The sequence below is a fragment of the Miniopterus natalensis genome, chromosome 2 (genome assembly GCF_054644295.1).
Source record: "Miniopterus natalensis isolate mMinNat1 chromosome 2, mMinNat1.hap1, whole genome shotgun sequence".
NCBI classification, from domain to species: domain Eukaryota; kingdom Metazoa; phylum Chordata; class Mammalia; order Chiroptera; family Miniopteridae; genus Miniopterus; species Miniopterus natalensis.
Window position 1 is genome coordinate 139,916,625 of NC_142082.1, and position 16,500 is coordinate 139,933,124.

Genomic DNA, 16,500 nt, shown 5'->3' on the forward strand with positions numbered 1-16,500 from the left:
TTGTATATGGGTTATAAAAGACATGAACTAACAAAAACAAAACAAACAAACAAAATAACAAGCTCATATTGGTGGCTGCCAGAGGTGGGTGTAAGGGGTGTGGGGGGTGAGGAAAATGGGTGAAGAGAGCCAAAAGGTACCAACTTCCATTCATCATATAAGTAAGTCCTGTTGATGTAATGTACAGCATGGTTGACAATACTGTGTTGCAGCCCTGGCTAGTGTGCTCAGTGGTTAGAGCTTCCACCCATCCCGAAGGGTCTCGAGTTCGATTCCCGGTCAAGGGCACATACCTAGGTAGTAGGTTTGATTCCTGGCTCGGGTTGGGGCACATGTGGGAGGCAACCAATCAATGTGTCATTCTCACATCAATGTCTCTCTCCCTCTTTCCCTTCCACTCTCTATAAAAAAAAAAAAAATCAATGAAAAAAATATCCTCAGGTGAGGATTAACAAACAAAAAATATTCTATGTATATTTGAAAGTTGCTAAGAGAGTAAATTTTTAAAGCTCTCATTACAAGAAAAAAAATTCTGCCCTGGCCGGGTAGCTCAGTTGGTTAGAGCGTCCTCCCAATATGCCAAAGTTGCAGGTTCTACCCCGTCAGGCAGGGCGCATACAAGAATCAACTGTTGCCCAGGCTGCTATGGCTCGGTTGACTGAAGTATCTATCGTCCCATATACCAAAAGGTGGCGGGATTCACCCCCAGTGAGGGCACGTGTGGGAGGCAACCGATCAATGTTTCTCTCTCTGTCCTTTCCTCTCTCTAAAGTCAATTAAAAAAATTTTTTTTAATATATCTTTATTGATTTCAGAGAGAGGAAAAGAGAGGGAGAGAGAGATGGAAACATCAATGATGAGAGAGTCATTGACCAGCTGCCTAGCCTGCAACCTGGGCTGTGCCCTGACCGGGAATCGAACCCCAATCGCCTGGATGCTAGGTCAATGCTCAACTGCTGAGCCACGCCCGGCCGGGCTCAATAAAAAAATTATTTAAAAAAAAATCAACCAATGGATGCATAAATAAGCGGAACAACAAATGATGTCTCTCTCTTAAATAAATTAATAAATTCTGTAACTATGTATGGTGATGGGTGTTAAATAAACCTAAATATTAAATTACTATGTTGTACACCTGAAACTAATGTATGTTGTATGTCAATTACACCTCAATTTAAAATTTTTAAATAATAATAAAGGTACCAAAAGGAGAAAAGAAAACTCATCTTTTATGTCTTAGACCAAGCTTCTTCATTTCTGCTCTTTTGAGCATAGTTGCTATGTTGATATTTTTTATGTAAATAGGTATTACAAGTATTAATCTATAGCTTGCTATTTTTTTACATTAACAAAATATGTTAAAAATCTTTTCATATTAGTTTTATTCTTTTTTAATATTTCAAACTCAATTGCAGCAAACATATATATATATGTTTGGCTTGTATGGCATTTACTCATGTATGGTATTTAGCAAAGAGTGGAGAGCTGTATAGCAGAGTGGTTAAGAGCACAAATTCTGTAGACAAATTATAGGTGTGAATTGTGGATCTATGACTTACTATTAGTATGACCTTAGGCAACTCACTTAACCTCCATGTCTCACTTGTCTCATCTGTAAAATGAGGAAATAAGGGTATTTATTCCCTAGAACAGTTGAGGTATGGTTAGAATCCCTGCATACTGTAAGCACTCCATACATACCAGTGTTATCAGTATAGATTCCTAGAAGCAGAGTTGCTGAGGCAAGACTACGCACATGTGAAATTTTTATACACTGCCAATTTATCTTCTAAAAATATTCCTAGTTACACATACCTACACTGTGAAAATGATAGTTTCCCTGAATTCTCACCAATTTTAAAAATTGTCAATCTGACAATTCCATTATTGAAGTTTGTTTTTTCCTGATATTGAGATTTATAAGGACAAGTATCTTTTCTTTGTTATTGTCCATTTGCATTTTGTCCTCTGTGAATTGTCCTTTCATGTTCTGTCGATTTTTCTATTGAATTGTTTGACTTAAGGAAGCTCTTTATGTATATTAGATATTAATTCTTCATTAAAACATGCCAAATATTTTATCCCTGTCAATTGTCTTTCCTTATTGTGTTTTTTGAAATGTAAAAAGTATAATTTTTACAGAATAAAGTGCACTCATTTTAAATGTACATTTTGATGAGTTTAGACAAGTGTATACAGCTGTGTAACCATTACAACAATCAAGATACAGAACATTACTCTAAAAAGTTCCCTGTGCCTCATTCTCCTAGACAATCCCTGCCAACCCTTCCCTCACCTCAGCACCCAGGCAGCCACTGACCCACTTTCTGACTAGATTATATTCTAGATTTGATTCTAGAAAAAAAATTAGATTTGTCTTTTTTAGACTTTCACAGAAATAGAACCAGACAGTATGTACTTAAAAAATTTGGGGGGGTACTCTGGCTGGGTAACTCAGTTGATTAGAGTATTGTCCCAATACACCAAGGTTGAGGGTTCGATCCCATCAGGGCACACACAAGAATCAACCAATGAATGAATAAATAAGGGAAAAACAAATGGATGTTTCTCTGTCTCTTTCTTTCCCTCTCCTTCCCTTCCTCTCTCTAAAATCAATAAATAGCCCTAGCTGGTTTGGCTCAGTGGATAGAGCGTCGGCCCTCAGACTGAAGGGTCTGGGATTCGACTCCCTCCAAGGGCACATACCCTGTTGCAGGCTCAATCCTGGCCCCAGCTGGGATGCTTTCGAGAGTGAACCAATCAATGTGTCTCTCTCACATTGATGTTTCTCTCTCTCTCCCACTCTCTCTGAAAAAGCAATGGAAAAAAGATCCTCAGGTGAGGATTAAAATAATAATAATGATAATAATAATAAAATCAATAAATAGCCTTCCTAGGCATGGCTTGGCAGTTGAGCGTCAACCCAGGGGGTCGAGGTTTGATTCCTGGTCAGGAATGCCCAGGTTTCAGGCTCAATCCACAGCAGGGGGCATGCAGGAGGCAGCCATCAATGACTCTCTCATGATGTTTCTATCCCTCTCCCTCTCCCTTCCTCTCTGAAATCAATAAAGGTATATATATTTTTTAATTAAAAAATAAATAAATAAATTTTAAAAATTCTTTTTTGTCCTAGCTTCTTTCTCTCAACATAATGGTCTTGAGATTCTTCCACATTGTTGGCTATATCCATAGCTTGTTCCCTACTATTACATAACACTATTCCATTGTACGAATATACCACAATTTGTTCAACCATTCACTTTTTGATGGACATTTGGGGTGTTTCCACTACTTTGACTATTATAAAAAAGCTGTTATGAATTCTATATGTTTTTGTGTGGGATATGTTTTTATTTCTCTTGAGTAGATACCTAGGAGTGGAATGGCTGTGTTATAGCCTAGGAAAAGCTTGGATGATTCCAGAACAAGAGGAATAGGGAAACTGAGACAGACAGTTAAACAGCAGTTTGTAGCCACCTAATGAATCCTATCTTTCTGAAATGACACGTAGAAGGAAATGGTTTGCACTTCTTCCCAACCAGAAGGTAAATAGCTTAAACCACCCTACTCAGAGACAGATAATAGAAATCCAATTAGTGTCATTTGCCAACTATACCCAAGGACAGACAAATTAAGAGAATAAATCTCATTTTGGTACATCAACATAAGGCTAATGAATATTCTATTGATTCACCCCCTAAGACCTCCCCAAAACACCCAGCCTTTAAAACCCCTAAAAATGAAAGTCCCAATGTGCTCTCCTCCCAGGGAACATGCCCACCCATGTCATTCTCTTCCCCATCTCCTTCCCTCACAGGCACATGTTCCCTAACCTCTAAGGGACCCCATGAGACTTGCAACTAGTGGAGCAATGGGCAGTAGTGGCTTGTCCCTGGCTAACCATCCCCTTTTCCCCCTTTTCTCTGACTTCCCAGTGAGCCAAAGCAGCCCAGCCTAGGCTCTCCTGTTGCTTCTTCTACACCCTTCTTTGTTTCATTGTCCTAAGTATATTTTTGCTGTGGCCAATAACTTCTTGCTTTCTTTTCTATACTTTGTCTCTCTCTTTTTCTTTTTTTTTAAATATTTCTTTATTGATTTCAGAGAGAGGAAGGGAGAGGGAGAGAGATAGAAACATCTATGATGAGAGAGTCATTGATCGGCTGCCTTCTGCACGCCCCCTACTGGGGATCAAGCTTGCAACTCAGGCATGTGCCCTGACTAGGGAATCGAACCGCGATCTCCTGGTTCATAGGTTGATGTTCAACTGCTGAGCCATGCCAGCCCGGGCTTCTTTTTTTTTTTAAAAAAATCCTCACCTGAGGATATTTTTTCCATTGCTTTTCAGAGAGAGTGGAAGTGGGGAGAGAGAGACACACATTTGTTGGTTGCCTCCCCAAGTAAGGCCGGGAATTGAGCCTGCAACGTGTCCTTGGCCGGAATCGAACCTGGGACTCTTCAGTCCTCAGGCCAATGCTCCAACTTGTGAGCAACCGGCCAGGGCTAGATACTAATATTTTTTAAAAAGTATCGAGATTTTTCTCCCTATCCATTGCCTCTTAACTTTGTTATTATTATCTATGAAATATAACTTATTTTTTTAAGGTCAAATCTATTCTTCTTTTTGTACCTTGAGTTAAGTCTTATTTATCTTCATATCTCCAGCACCTGGACCTGTGCCCTGCACAGAACAGCACCCAGTGAGTGTTTACTGAATGACCCAACAACAGTGAGGAATTCAACTGCTATTCCCAGGAGTTTGTAAAAAGGGTCACATTCTGATCATTTAGCTAACACAACGTCACAGGAGATGAATTTAACAATTAGTAAAAGACTCCAAAATATTTTCTGGGAAGGAGAGGCAGAGGAGATTTGGGAACACCCAAATCCAATCTAAGTTCCACAGTACATCCAGATCCTTCTTAAAAACCTTATCTGATTGTATTACACTCCCCTACTTAAATCTTTTCAAGACTTTCCAGCACCCTGGGGATAAAGTCCAGAATCTTAACTTGGCCTATAAAGCTCTGAGTCATCCTGTCTTCAAGTTTGGCCACAGTTTTCTCCCTGTCTTTACATGTTTTCAGTTCTTTCAATGTGTCATGACCTTCCCCAAGCCAGGGTCTTTGCTTATGCTGTTCCTTCTTCTTGGAACACTCTTTGGCATATTGGGATAATGCTCTAACCAACTGAGCTACTAGCCAGAGCCTTTCTTTCCTTTTTAAATTTTTATTTATTGATTTGAGAGAGGGAGAGAGGCATTGCTTTGGTGTTCCTCTTATTTATGCATTCATTAGTTGTTTTAAAAATCCTCAACCGAGGATATGTATCTATTTATTTATTGCTTTTTTTAAATCCTCAATGGAAGATATTTTTTCCATTGCTTTTCCAAGAAAGTGGAAGGAAGAAAGTCAGAGAGAAACATTAATGTGAGAGACACACATGGATTGGTTGCCTTCCACACTCACCCCGACTGGGCTGGGTATCAAGCCTGCAACCAAGGTATGTGCTGTGCCCTTGGTCAGAATCGAACCTTGGACCCTTCAGTCCGCAGGCAGATGCTCTAGCCACTGAGCTAGGTTCGAAAATATATGTTTTAATTGATTTGAGAGAGAGACAAGAAACAGAGAGAGAGAAAAACATCGACCTGCCGTTTCACCCACCCATGCCTTTCCTGGTTGACTGTTGCACCCCTGGCGTATCGGGTTGATGATCTCACCAACTGAGCTACCTGGCCAGAGCCCCACTTAACTTCTAAGTCACCTTTCTGGACTCAATTTAACTCTCATCTCCTCAGGGAAGGCTTCCTTCCCAGCTCCTGAAACAGACTTTGGTCCCATATAACCCTGTAATTACTCATTCAATTCTTTATCTTCCCTCAAAGATTGTAAAGTCAGCAAGAGAGAAGACTGTGCTTTTTGTCCCCACTGTTTACAAGTGTCTGGCTCATAACAGATACTTGATAAAGGTTCATTGGATGAATGAATTAAAGGTAAGCCAGGACCAGGAGGAATGATAGGATTCATTGAGAAGTCTAAAAAAAATAGTCTGAACTTAATCTTTGGGGTAAGGAGAGCCACTGAAAGATTTGAAGCAAAAGAGTAAGATACAAAAGCCTCAATCAATCTCACTAGACTGAGATGAACTGTTTGGATAAATTGACAGTTGATAGAATGAACACATAAGGGGACCATAATTCAGCCTGGAAATACCTGAACTGAGTGGGAAATAAATCATGATTCTTAACCTACTTGAGAATCTTTTTAAAAACACCCATATATGGCTCCACTCCAATCCAATTAAATCAGTACCTCTGGGGTTGAAGCTCAGACATCTATATATTTTAAAAGCTCATAAAGTCATTCCAGACAGAGAGGAAAAGCAAAACAGCTAAATATTACTGGGCATAAAGTTCTAGAAAGAGAGAGACTTGGACTTTATCTTCTAGATTATGGAGAACCTTTGAAGGGTTTCTCCCTCCCAGTTTCTTGTTTTTGTTTTTTAAATATATCTCTATTGATTTCAGAGAGAGGAAAGGAGAGGGAGAGAGAGAGATAGAAACAATGATGAGAGAGTCATTGATCGGCTGCCTCCTGCACGCCCCCAACTGGGGATCGAGCCCACAACCCGGGCATGTGCCCTGACCGGGAATCGAACCCCGATCTCCTGGATCCTAGGTCGACACTCAACCACTGAGCCAAGCCCAGTTGGCCCCTCCCAGTTTTATTGAGAAAAATTGATATAGCCAGGCCTGTATGGCCCCGCGGTTGAGCATTGCCCATGAATCTGGAGATCACCGTTACATTCCTAGTCAGGGCACAAGCCCTGGTTGGTGCTTGATCCTCAGGAAGGGGAGTGCAGGAGGCAGCCAATCGATGATTCTCATCGTTGATGTTTCTATCTCTCTCTCCCTCTCCCTTTCTCTCTCTAAAATCAATAAAAACATATATATTTTAAAAAGAGTAAAGCATTAAAAAAAATCACAGAAATAATTGCTATACATCACTGTGTAAGGCAGACAGCATGATGCTTTGATTTACATACATCGTGAAATGATCACCACAACAGGTTCAGCCAACGTCCATCTTCTCATATAGATACAATAAAAAGAAAACAAAGAAAAATTTTTTCCTTGTGATGAGAACTACTAGGATTTACTCTCTGAACAACTTTCCTATGTATTATACAGCAATATTAGTGATAGTCATGATGCTGTACATTATATCCTTAGCACTTACCTTAACATTGGAAGTTTGTAACTTTTGACCACCTTTCTCCAATTTTCTCTCCCCACCTTCTGCTTCTTTTTCAGTGAGTTTGGTTTTTGTTTATTTATTTTTTATTTATTTTTATTTTTTTAAATATATCTTTATTGATTTCAGAGAGAGGAAAGGAGAGGGAGAGAGAGGGAGAGATAGAAACATCAATGATGAGAGAGTCATTGATCGGCTGCAGCCCGCAACCCGGGCATGTGCCCTGACCTGGAATCGAACCCTGATCGCCTGGATCCTAGGTCGATGCTTAACCGCTGAGCCACGGCCGGCCAGGCTGTTTTGTGAGTTTTTAGATTCCACATATAAGTGAGATCATACAGTATATGTCATTCTCTGTCTGACTTATTTCACTTAGCATAATGCCCTCAGGGTCTATCCATGTTGTCACAAAAGGAAGGATTTCTTCATTTTTTATGGCTGAATAATACTTCATTATATATATCACAACTTCTTTATCCATTCATCCATTGATGGACACTTTAGGTTGTTTCCATGTCTTTGTTATTGTAAATAGTGCTGCTATAAATATGGAGGTTTAGATATCTTTTCAAGTTAGTGTTTTTGTTTCCTTTGGATATATTCCCAGAAGTGGAATTGATGGATGATATGGTAGTTCCATTTTTTTTTCTTAAACATGTTTTTATTGATTTCAGAGAAAGGGAGGGAGAGAGAGAAACATCAATGATGAGAGAGAATCGCTGACTGGCTGCCTTCTGCACGCCCCCAACTGGAGATCTAGCCCTACAGCCTGGGCATGTGCCCTGACCTGAACTGTGACCTCCTGGTTCATAGGTAGATGCTCAATCACTGAGCCAAGCTGGCTGAGCTGGTCGTTCTATTTTTAATTTTTTTAGGATCTTCCATACTGTTTGCCATAGTGGCTGCACCAATTTTCATTCCCACCAACAGTGCATGAGTATTCCCTTTTCTCCACATCCTCTCTAGCATTTGTTACCTCTGTTCTTTTTTATGATGTTTGAAGGATTTTTAAGTGTGAAAATGAGAGTGTGGTACATGGAATTTTATTTTCCATCTAGGTCAAAGAGTTAATAAGTTAATCATATTCTTTGGTTCATAGTACACACAATCATTATTTGAAATCATACAAGGCCCCTCTCTAGTTTATTTTTCCCTTCTTTATTCCTATGCCCTTCTCCTCCTCTCTCTAAGTGCCGTCTAATGTGTTTATTTGTTCTTGAATATATGTACCCTTATTTTGTGGGTGTTTTTAACTTGCTTGTAGAATTTAATCATGCTAAAAGTCTAATTGTTTTACTTTTCCATACAACACTTTTAAAGATTTATTCATGTTGCTATAGATATATCTAGTTCATCACTTCTGTTGCATAATATTCCCTTAGAGATGGAGAAATCGCTTCCTGATACCACAAAACTGTCATAAATATCTTCAGACGTGTTCTCCTGTGGTCCTGTGCAATATTTTCTGTGGCGATGATTCTAAAATAAGGATCTGGCCATTTCACCTTACTGCTCCACATTCTTCAATGACCCCCATTTTCCTAGGGTAAAAAAAGCACAACCTTCTTAGGATGACAAAGGAGTCAAGTAATTTTAAGTCTCTAAACTTCTCTTTCCTTCCTAACAAGACCTAACAATACTTACCTAGTTGATAAGGCATTTGTAAAGAGCAAGTGAGTTGCTGCAGGGTAAGTGCCACAGTAGCCAGTAAAGAACTATAAAAATGTTGATTTTATTAACAGATTTTCTTTTAATGTTTTTCCCCTTCAAGGTAGGCCTCATGTTTACTTTAGCCAGACTCTAATGATGTAAATATGTGGGTGGTAAGGAGTAGGCAGCCCACTCATTGGCCTCTCCTGGCAGTCCCCAGACTCAGTGTTAATTGGGTATTGTGAGTGAAGGGTGAGGGTGAGAAGGCTGGAGGTGAGGTCAGGCTAGCAAGGCTTAGGGAAGAAGATTTGAGCCCCTGCCCTTTCTTCTTCCCAATTTCTTTCCTTTTTTTTTTTTACATTGTTATTGTTAATCCTCACCCTAGGATGTTGTTTCCATTGATTTTTAAATTTATTTTATGTTATTATTTTATTTTATGAGTGAGTAGAAGGGAGGGAAGAGAGGGAAGGAGAGAGAGAGAAACATCAATGTGAGACACATCCACTGGTTGAACCTGCAACCCAGGTACATGCGCTTGACCAGAAACAAGCTCTCCACCCTTCAGTGCACCGGTCGATGCTCTAACCACTGGGCAACACCTGCCAGGGGTCTTCTTCCCAATTTCTTTCTTTTTTAAAAGTTAAATTTATTGGGATGACAATGGATGATCTTCTGTGGGAGTCATTTGCCTCCATTTTACAACACAGAGACTGAGGCTCAAGTGCACAACTAGCAATTGGTGGAGCTTGGGTTCACACCCTAATCTGTCTGACTTCCAAGACAGCGCACTTAATTAACCACTACTCAAACTGCCTTCCAGTGTCACAGGAGCATAGTTGTTTACCAGGTTCTCTTCCACTAGATTGCACACTTCTTGTTAAATACTCTATTGCACACTTCCAGCACATACCTGGCACACAGTAGATGCTCAGGAAATGTCTGTGAAAGAAAGGCAGATAGGTGGGGCAGGAAACATACCCTTGCTTGCTAAATTCTGGTCTGGGAATCAGGACGCCTTTGGACCTTTGACAAATGCCTTGTCCGTTCTGAGCCAAGGCGGGGCGGGGGAAGGGTTAGAATCCGAGACTTCTTCCCACCCCCGCTCTTGCCTCAGCGCAGACAGCTCTGCCATTGTCCCCGCGCTCTGCCCTCAGGCCCAGGCCCTGAGTGTAGTTAGGCTGAGTTGCTGAGCAGCTCACTTCTGCCACTTGGTGGTTTTGAGCCACCTTGCTCAATCTTTCTCCGGAGCCGCGGATCTAAGTATCTTATCTGAAAGAATCTAACAGCAATTTGCATACTGCCCTTCGCTCCCAAGGGTTCATCTTTCTCTGGAATCCCTTGCCGGTCGCAGCACACATCGACGTTCCTGCTATAACAACATACGGAGTTGATTTGGCTGGAGTTAAGACCCTTAAAGATTCTAAGTTCTGAAAAGGTTATGGTGCATATCCCCACCATAAGGACTTCCAGACAAAATGCTAAAAGTAAGGATGTGCTACAAAAGTCTGATTTCTCTTACAGTGACTACTATAACTTTTATTTTTTTAAATAGGAAATAAATTATTTATCTCAAACTTTCCATTTGTTTTAGTGCCCCTGCTTTGCAGCCCTGCGCTCTAAGCACTACACACCATTGACCCCGCTTTGGAAAGGAGAATTTTCCTAACTTAAGCCTATGGGTTACTTGAGGGCCAGAATTCTTGTATTTTATAAGTTTGTGTCTTTCCTGGGACCCCACAGTATCTGAAGGTAATAGAAGCTAATAATCAATGTTTGTTTTTTGGTCTTTACCTGAAATGAGGTCCTGGCTAGCCTTTCATCAAGGTCCTTGGGAGCCTATCTCTACCTATCACAGCCTTGCTAGGTGCCTAATGCCTACCTACCTATCTCTCCGCATCTTTAGTTTTTCTCTTTGTAAGTCAGAACTCCTCTCCCCCTCTAAGAAACCTGATTTCAGTTCCAAGAAAGGATTTCAAACCACAGAACTTTAGCGCTGGAAGGAACCAAATACTAAGAACGACCTCTACCATTTTTTGAATCCTGTTTTTCCCCCAAATGGGTTTATTAAAAATAACCATTTTGAATTTTCTCAAATGTCTTCTTTGCATGTATTGAATTGATAATGTGATTTTCCTTTTTGAACATATTAACATGCTCCTCATTAATGAATTCTATTATTTTTAAAAACCCATCCTAGCATTCCTGAGGTAAATAAAAAAGGAACCTTAGACGTCATGGATGTCAGTGATTCTCAATTAGATGGAGCCAAATTCATTTATTTTGAGGTGAGGAAACATAGGCACTGAGAGGTAAAGCGTGGGTTCTACATGTGTTCAAATATCGTCCCTAGTTTTTTTCATGTATATATTTTCCCTAGCCAGGCTGTTAAGATCCCAAAGAGCAAGCACTGAGGATCCTCTGTAGCATTTTCTCTATAGTATTTCACCTAGCAGAGCACTCAATAAATTCTATTGACAACTAGATTGATTAATAGGCTTTTATACTGGAGGTAGAACAAGCACTTGCAGGCTAAATAAGAATATGGCCCTGGCTGGTGTGGCTCAGTCAGCGAACTCAGTGATCACGGGCACATGTCCAGGTTTCTGGCTCAATCCCCAGTAGGGGGTGTGCAGGAGGCAGCCAATCAATGTTTCTCTCAAGGATGTTTCTCTCTCTAGCTCCCTCACCCTTCCTCTCTCTCAAATCAATAAAATCATATTAAAAATTAATAGAAAAATGGAAGACTATGGTTATACCAAATAAAGAACTTATAATTAGAGAGGTAAACCATTAAACAAATGAGAAAAAAATGGCTTGAGGCAAACACTCCCCAGATGAGCTTGAGAAAGAGGAGAATATACCTTCTAATTAGGGCACAAGATCCAGGAAAGAACACAATGACGTTTGGCCAGACAGATTAGCTTTGGTTCTTCTTAAGATTACCATATTCTCTTTTCCCTCTATCCCAGATTTTCCAGAACTTCACAATTTCAAACATTTCCCCTAAACCAGTGAGATGTTCCAGAAAAGAGCAGACTATGTATCTCTATCCTCAGCTTTTCCAAAGCTCTGTCTCATATTCATATTGTATCCATGCCCAAGTCTGCACCCTTCCCAGCAAAGGACAAACATGTGGGATGTAAGAATTAGGCCCTGTACTGGAAAGAAAGTGAGCAGAAGGGGATAAGGTTCAGGAATGGACTGGGCTGGGGGCACAATCCCCATGCTCTTCTTTTCAACCACTCTGGCTGAGATAGGAGGGATCAGGGGGAGCAGTGGTGAGGGGTGGAGGGCGAGCTGTCACCAGTGAGGCAACAGGTGCCCAGGTGCCCAGGCTCCTGGAGCTCCATGAAGCTGCATATTCTTGCTGGTTCTTTGTCCCATGGCTACAATGAGTGAGCCCACTGGACACCATATGCATCTTCTCAAAGGAATTTGGAAGCAACTAAAAAGTGCTCTGAGGGTACCATCCCAGACTTGCACTACCCTAGTTGGTTTCCACGATTTTGGAAGGTGGGGTCAGGCCTGAGAGCCATTCAGAAGTGGGATGGGGTGGTGGGTGTTGTCTGGCAGGACACAGACAGTCTTAGATGTCTCTGTCTGTCTTCTCACCCTGTTAACTAAGGTGTCCCTGCTGTCCTATTCCTGTATTCTTGGATTTCTAAGATTTCCTTAGCTGACAAGGAAGGCCCAGGGCCCAAGGAGACTTTAGAGGGGTAAGGGACTGGATAAAGAGAGAGAGAAAGAGAAAGTGTGTGGTCATCCATGTGTTTGTTGAATGTATTTATGTGACTTTGTATGTCTTCTTCTAAAACCTGGCTCCTGTGGTTCATGCATGTCGCCATGAATGCCCATGGGTGTGTGACTGTGGCATGTGGTGTGTGCCTTTGTGTGTCAGAGTAGGGGCTCCCTGTGGAGAGCACATGTTGGGAGGGGGTGATTGTAAGAGCCAGGCTCCCTCTCTTCCTCCCCCATCCCTGCTCCCATCTGGCCTTGATCAGCCGGTCCCTGGGGAGGGAGCCGCGGTTTCGGATATAGGAAAATGTTCCAGGAAGCGGCCACTGTGCTGGGCCCTGCTCCTGCTCCCCCAGCGGAAATTGTTCCAGGAGGAGGAGGGAAGGGAGTGTCGAGATAGGATTAAGGGAGGGGGGGTGACTCTTGGCTCTTCTGTCCACAAGATAAAGCAGGATAAGTTGATGGGAAGCTCAGGTCAGCCAGCAACCTGGATGCTGCTACCTAAATCATTTAATGCAGGAAAATTAAGAGATTTCTTCTTATCTGGTTCACTCTCTATTGAAGTTTAAGGATTGGGATCTGGGTAGCCCCCAGGGGTCCCTTTTCTGTCCCTGCTAGAGGGTACCCAAGATGAGAAGCAGGACACCTGGGTCTTGTCTGAAAGTGGTGTGGCTGGGGGGGGGGGGGCATAGGATTCAGCCTCCTCTTCTCCCCACTGAGGGGGCTTTGAAGCTTGGATCCAGGACTGGGAGGGCTGCCTAATTGGGATAATGGAGGTTAATGGGGCGCCTGGAGGGGGTGGCCACGCTCCTAGATCAAAGAAGCCAGCTCTTCCCAACCACCACAGCTGGAGGTCACAGCTGGAGGGGGAGGGGCAGGGCTTCAGGCCAGCCAGCAGGGGGTGCTCTGGCCTCTCAGTACCTGTCTTCCCGAGGCTCTGAGACTACTCTGCTTGGAACTACTTTTGCCTTGAGAGTGCTTATGGGGAGGGGGGGCTGGGGGGAAGATAAGGGAACGGGGAACCCCTGAGATTCAGACTTCTCTCCTTGTGGGGAGGGAGGTGAGGAAGAGGAAAGGCAGGACAGGCTGACGGCCTGGGGTCCACGGGATGTTAGCGCCTCTGGCAATGCAGCGGCCGGGAGGAGGACGCCTGGGATCTGGGTCTGGACAAAACCAGGGCTGGGGAGGCCAGACTCCTACCGTAGGTTCAGTCTAAAGGACTGGGCGGGGCAGCTGGGGATGCTGGCTGGGCGGAGGGGAAAGGGGCACATGGAACTCCCCCGCCGCCGCCGACTCCCCCCTTCCCCGGTTGGCGCTCCCTCTCGGGCTCTAATCGGCGCGGCGGCCGCAGCGGGCAGAGTCAGCGCCGCCAGTCTCCGGGACGCGACTCCCAGCAATTGTGGTCGGGACCGCAGATATGCAGCTGCCTCCTGCCCGGGCGCCCGGCCCGGCCGGCCCCGCCCGCGCCCGGCCCTCCGCCTCGGCCGCGGGGACACTGAGGCACGGCAGGAGGCGACGTCCACCGGCCGCCCTGAGCCCAGCCTTGGCTGCGAGAGAGGCTGGGGAGGCCCTTGGCCTCTCCCCATATCCCCAGACTTCACGATCTGTGGGTCTGGGGGCACCTATCTCAGCCACAGCTGGAGCTGGGGCCGAAAACCCCCACCAATTCTGGGGTCCTAAGAGCTCGCCTTGCTTTAAAACTCCAGGCTGAAAAAGTCATGCAGTGCTTCGAGATCCAGAGGGGGCGTCCGATTGAGTGTGTGTGTGTGTGGGGGGGGAGGTGGTAGTAGTGGTGGCTGAGTCCAGAAAACTCTCAATAACCTGGACAGTGGAAAAATGAAGGATGGGGAAGGGTGGCCTAGGCAGACTGAACTTACAAGGAGTTCCTTCCTAGGCAAGGAGAAGAAGAGGACGAAGGGGGTGGAGAGAGGCAGGGATGGGTGAAAAGAGGGAAAGGAAATAGTTAAGGAGGGATTAGAGCAGTGTGTGTGTTTGTGGGGGGGCAGAGGTCCTTCTGGAAGGCCAGAGACCAGGTTCTCAGATACAGCATGGCACTTTCACTCTGTTGACCAGATTCAATTGTCAAGGGCCATTTTCAGAACTGAATAGATACCCATAAAATGCCTGCACGTCCCGTGTGCACGTGCACACACAAACACACACGTCAAGGAAAGTCATTCTCGACTGCTCCCTCTCCCTCACTTCTCACACCCAACCAGGCACCAAATCCTACCTATTTCGCTTCCTAAATATCACGCTTCCATTGACTTCTCATGCTCTCTGCTGCTACAGGTCGCACCTCACCTCCTGCCTGGACTGCTGCAGCAAACTGGTCTCCTTGCCTCTAATTTTGCCATCCTCCAAATTTTGACAATACTAATGGGCACCACTGATGGAATAACCACTAAGTGCCAGACACTGTGGTAAGAGTTCCACATGTATTATTCCTAATCCTTGTAACAACCCTGGGAGGTTGCTGTATTATGTTTCCCCATTCTCAAAAAGAAGAATCTAAAGCATCGAAGGTTAACTAACCCAAGCTTACACCAGAGTAAATGGCTGATTTACCCAGAACTACTGGCTCTAAGCCCCAATTCCATTCTCCTCTCTGTAGCCAGGGTCATCTTTCTAAAATACAAATATTCCCATATGTTTCCTTAGAATCAGGTTGAGATCCCTTGCACTGCTGATTAGACCTCCCCCATCAGCCTCCACTCTCTGTGCTCCTGTCACACTCAACTTTCAGCACCTCAAAAGTGCCCTTACCTCTGGGCCTTTGCATATAGGGGGAGGCAGGACTTAATAACACTTTTCCTCACTTTACCTGGCTAACTCCTATTCATGCTTCAGTTTTTTGGGATTTGTTGTGTTTCTTTTTGGTTGTTGTTTTTTGTTTGTTTTTTAATATATATATTTTTTATTGATTTCAGACAGAGGAAGGGCGAGAGAGATAGAAACATCAATGATGAGAGCCATTGATCGGGTGCTTCCTGCATACCCCTACTAGGGATTGAGCCCAAAACCTGGGCATGTGCCCTGACCAGGAATCAAACCTCGACCTCCAGGTTCATGGGTCAATGCTCAACCACTGAGCCACACAGGCCAGACACTTCAGTATTTTTACTTAGTCATCCCTTCTTCCAGGAAACCTTTTTCGATTCTCTCAACACCAGCTTAGATTCACTCTTTTGTTTTCAATAACATCTAGTACTTACTCTCTCAAGATACTTCCCGCTCTTTGTTGGTTACTGGTTTGTGAGGCAAGGGGCTGGGTCTGTCTTGGTCATGGTTGCGTGCTTAAACCTAGCCCTGTGTGCATGGCCCAAAATAGGTGCAAGCTGGACATTTGCTGAATGAAATAATGTTCCTCAGATCCAGCCCCAAGAAGAATCTGAGCAGGTCAGAGAAAATGGGTGTGGGCTAAGATTTTGAAGGACCATTGCCTTTGGTTGTTCAGCTCATTGCTAAAGATAGAAGATGTCATCAGGAACCCATCACCCCAAGTTCTCTTCATTTAAAGACATATTTCATGTTTCAGATTCCATAGTATCTTTTTTACAAAGAAGCACTTCCTTGAGATAACCAGAGTCTTTTTTTTCAGTTGTTAGTACTTTAAGAAACCTTATTTACTTATTTATTTATTATTATTTTAATCCTTATCTGAGGACGTATTCACTGATTTCAGGGAAAGAGGAAGGGAGAGGAGACAGAGAGAAACATCGATGTGAGAGAGAAACATTGATTGGTTGCCTCCAGTACGTGCCCGACTGGGGATCAAACCTGAAACCTGGGTATGTGCCTTGACTGGGAATCGAACTCACTACCCGTTGCTGCACAGGGCAATGCTCCAACCAACTGAGCCACA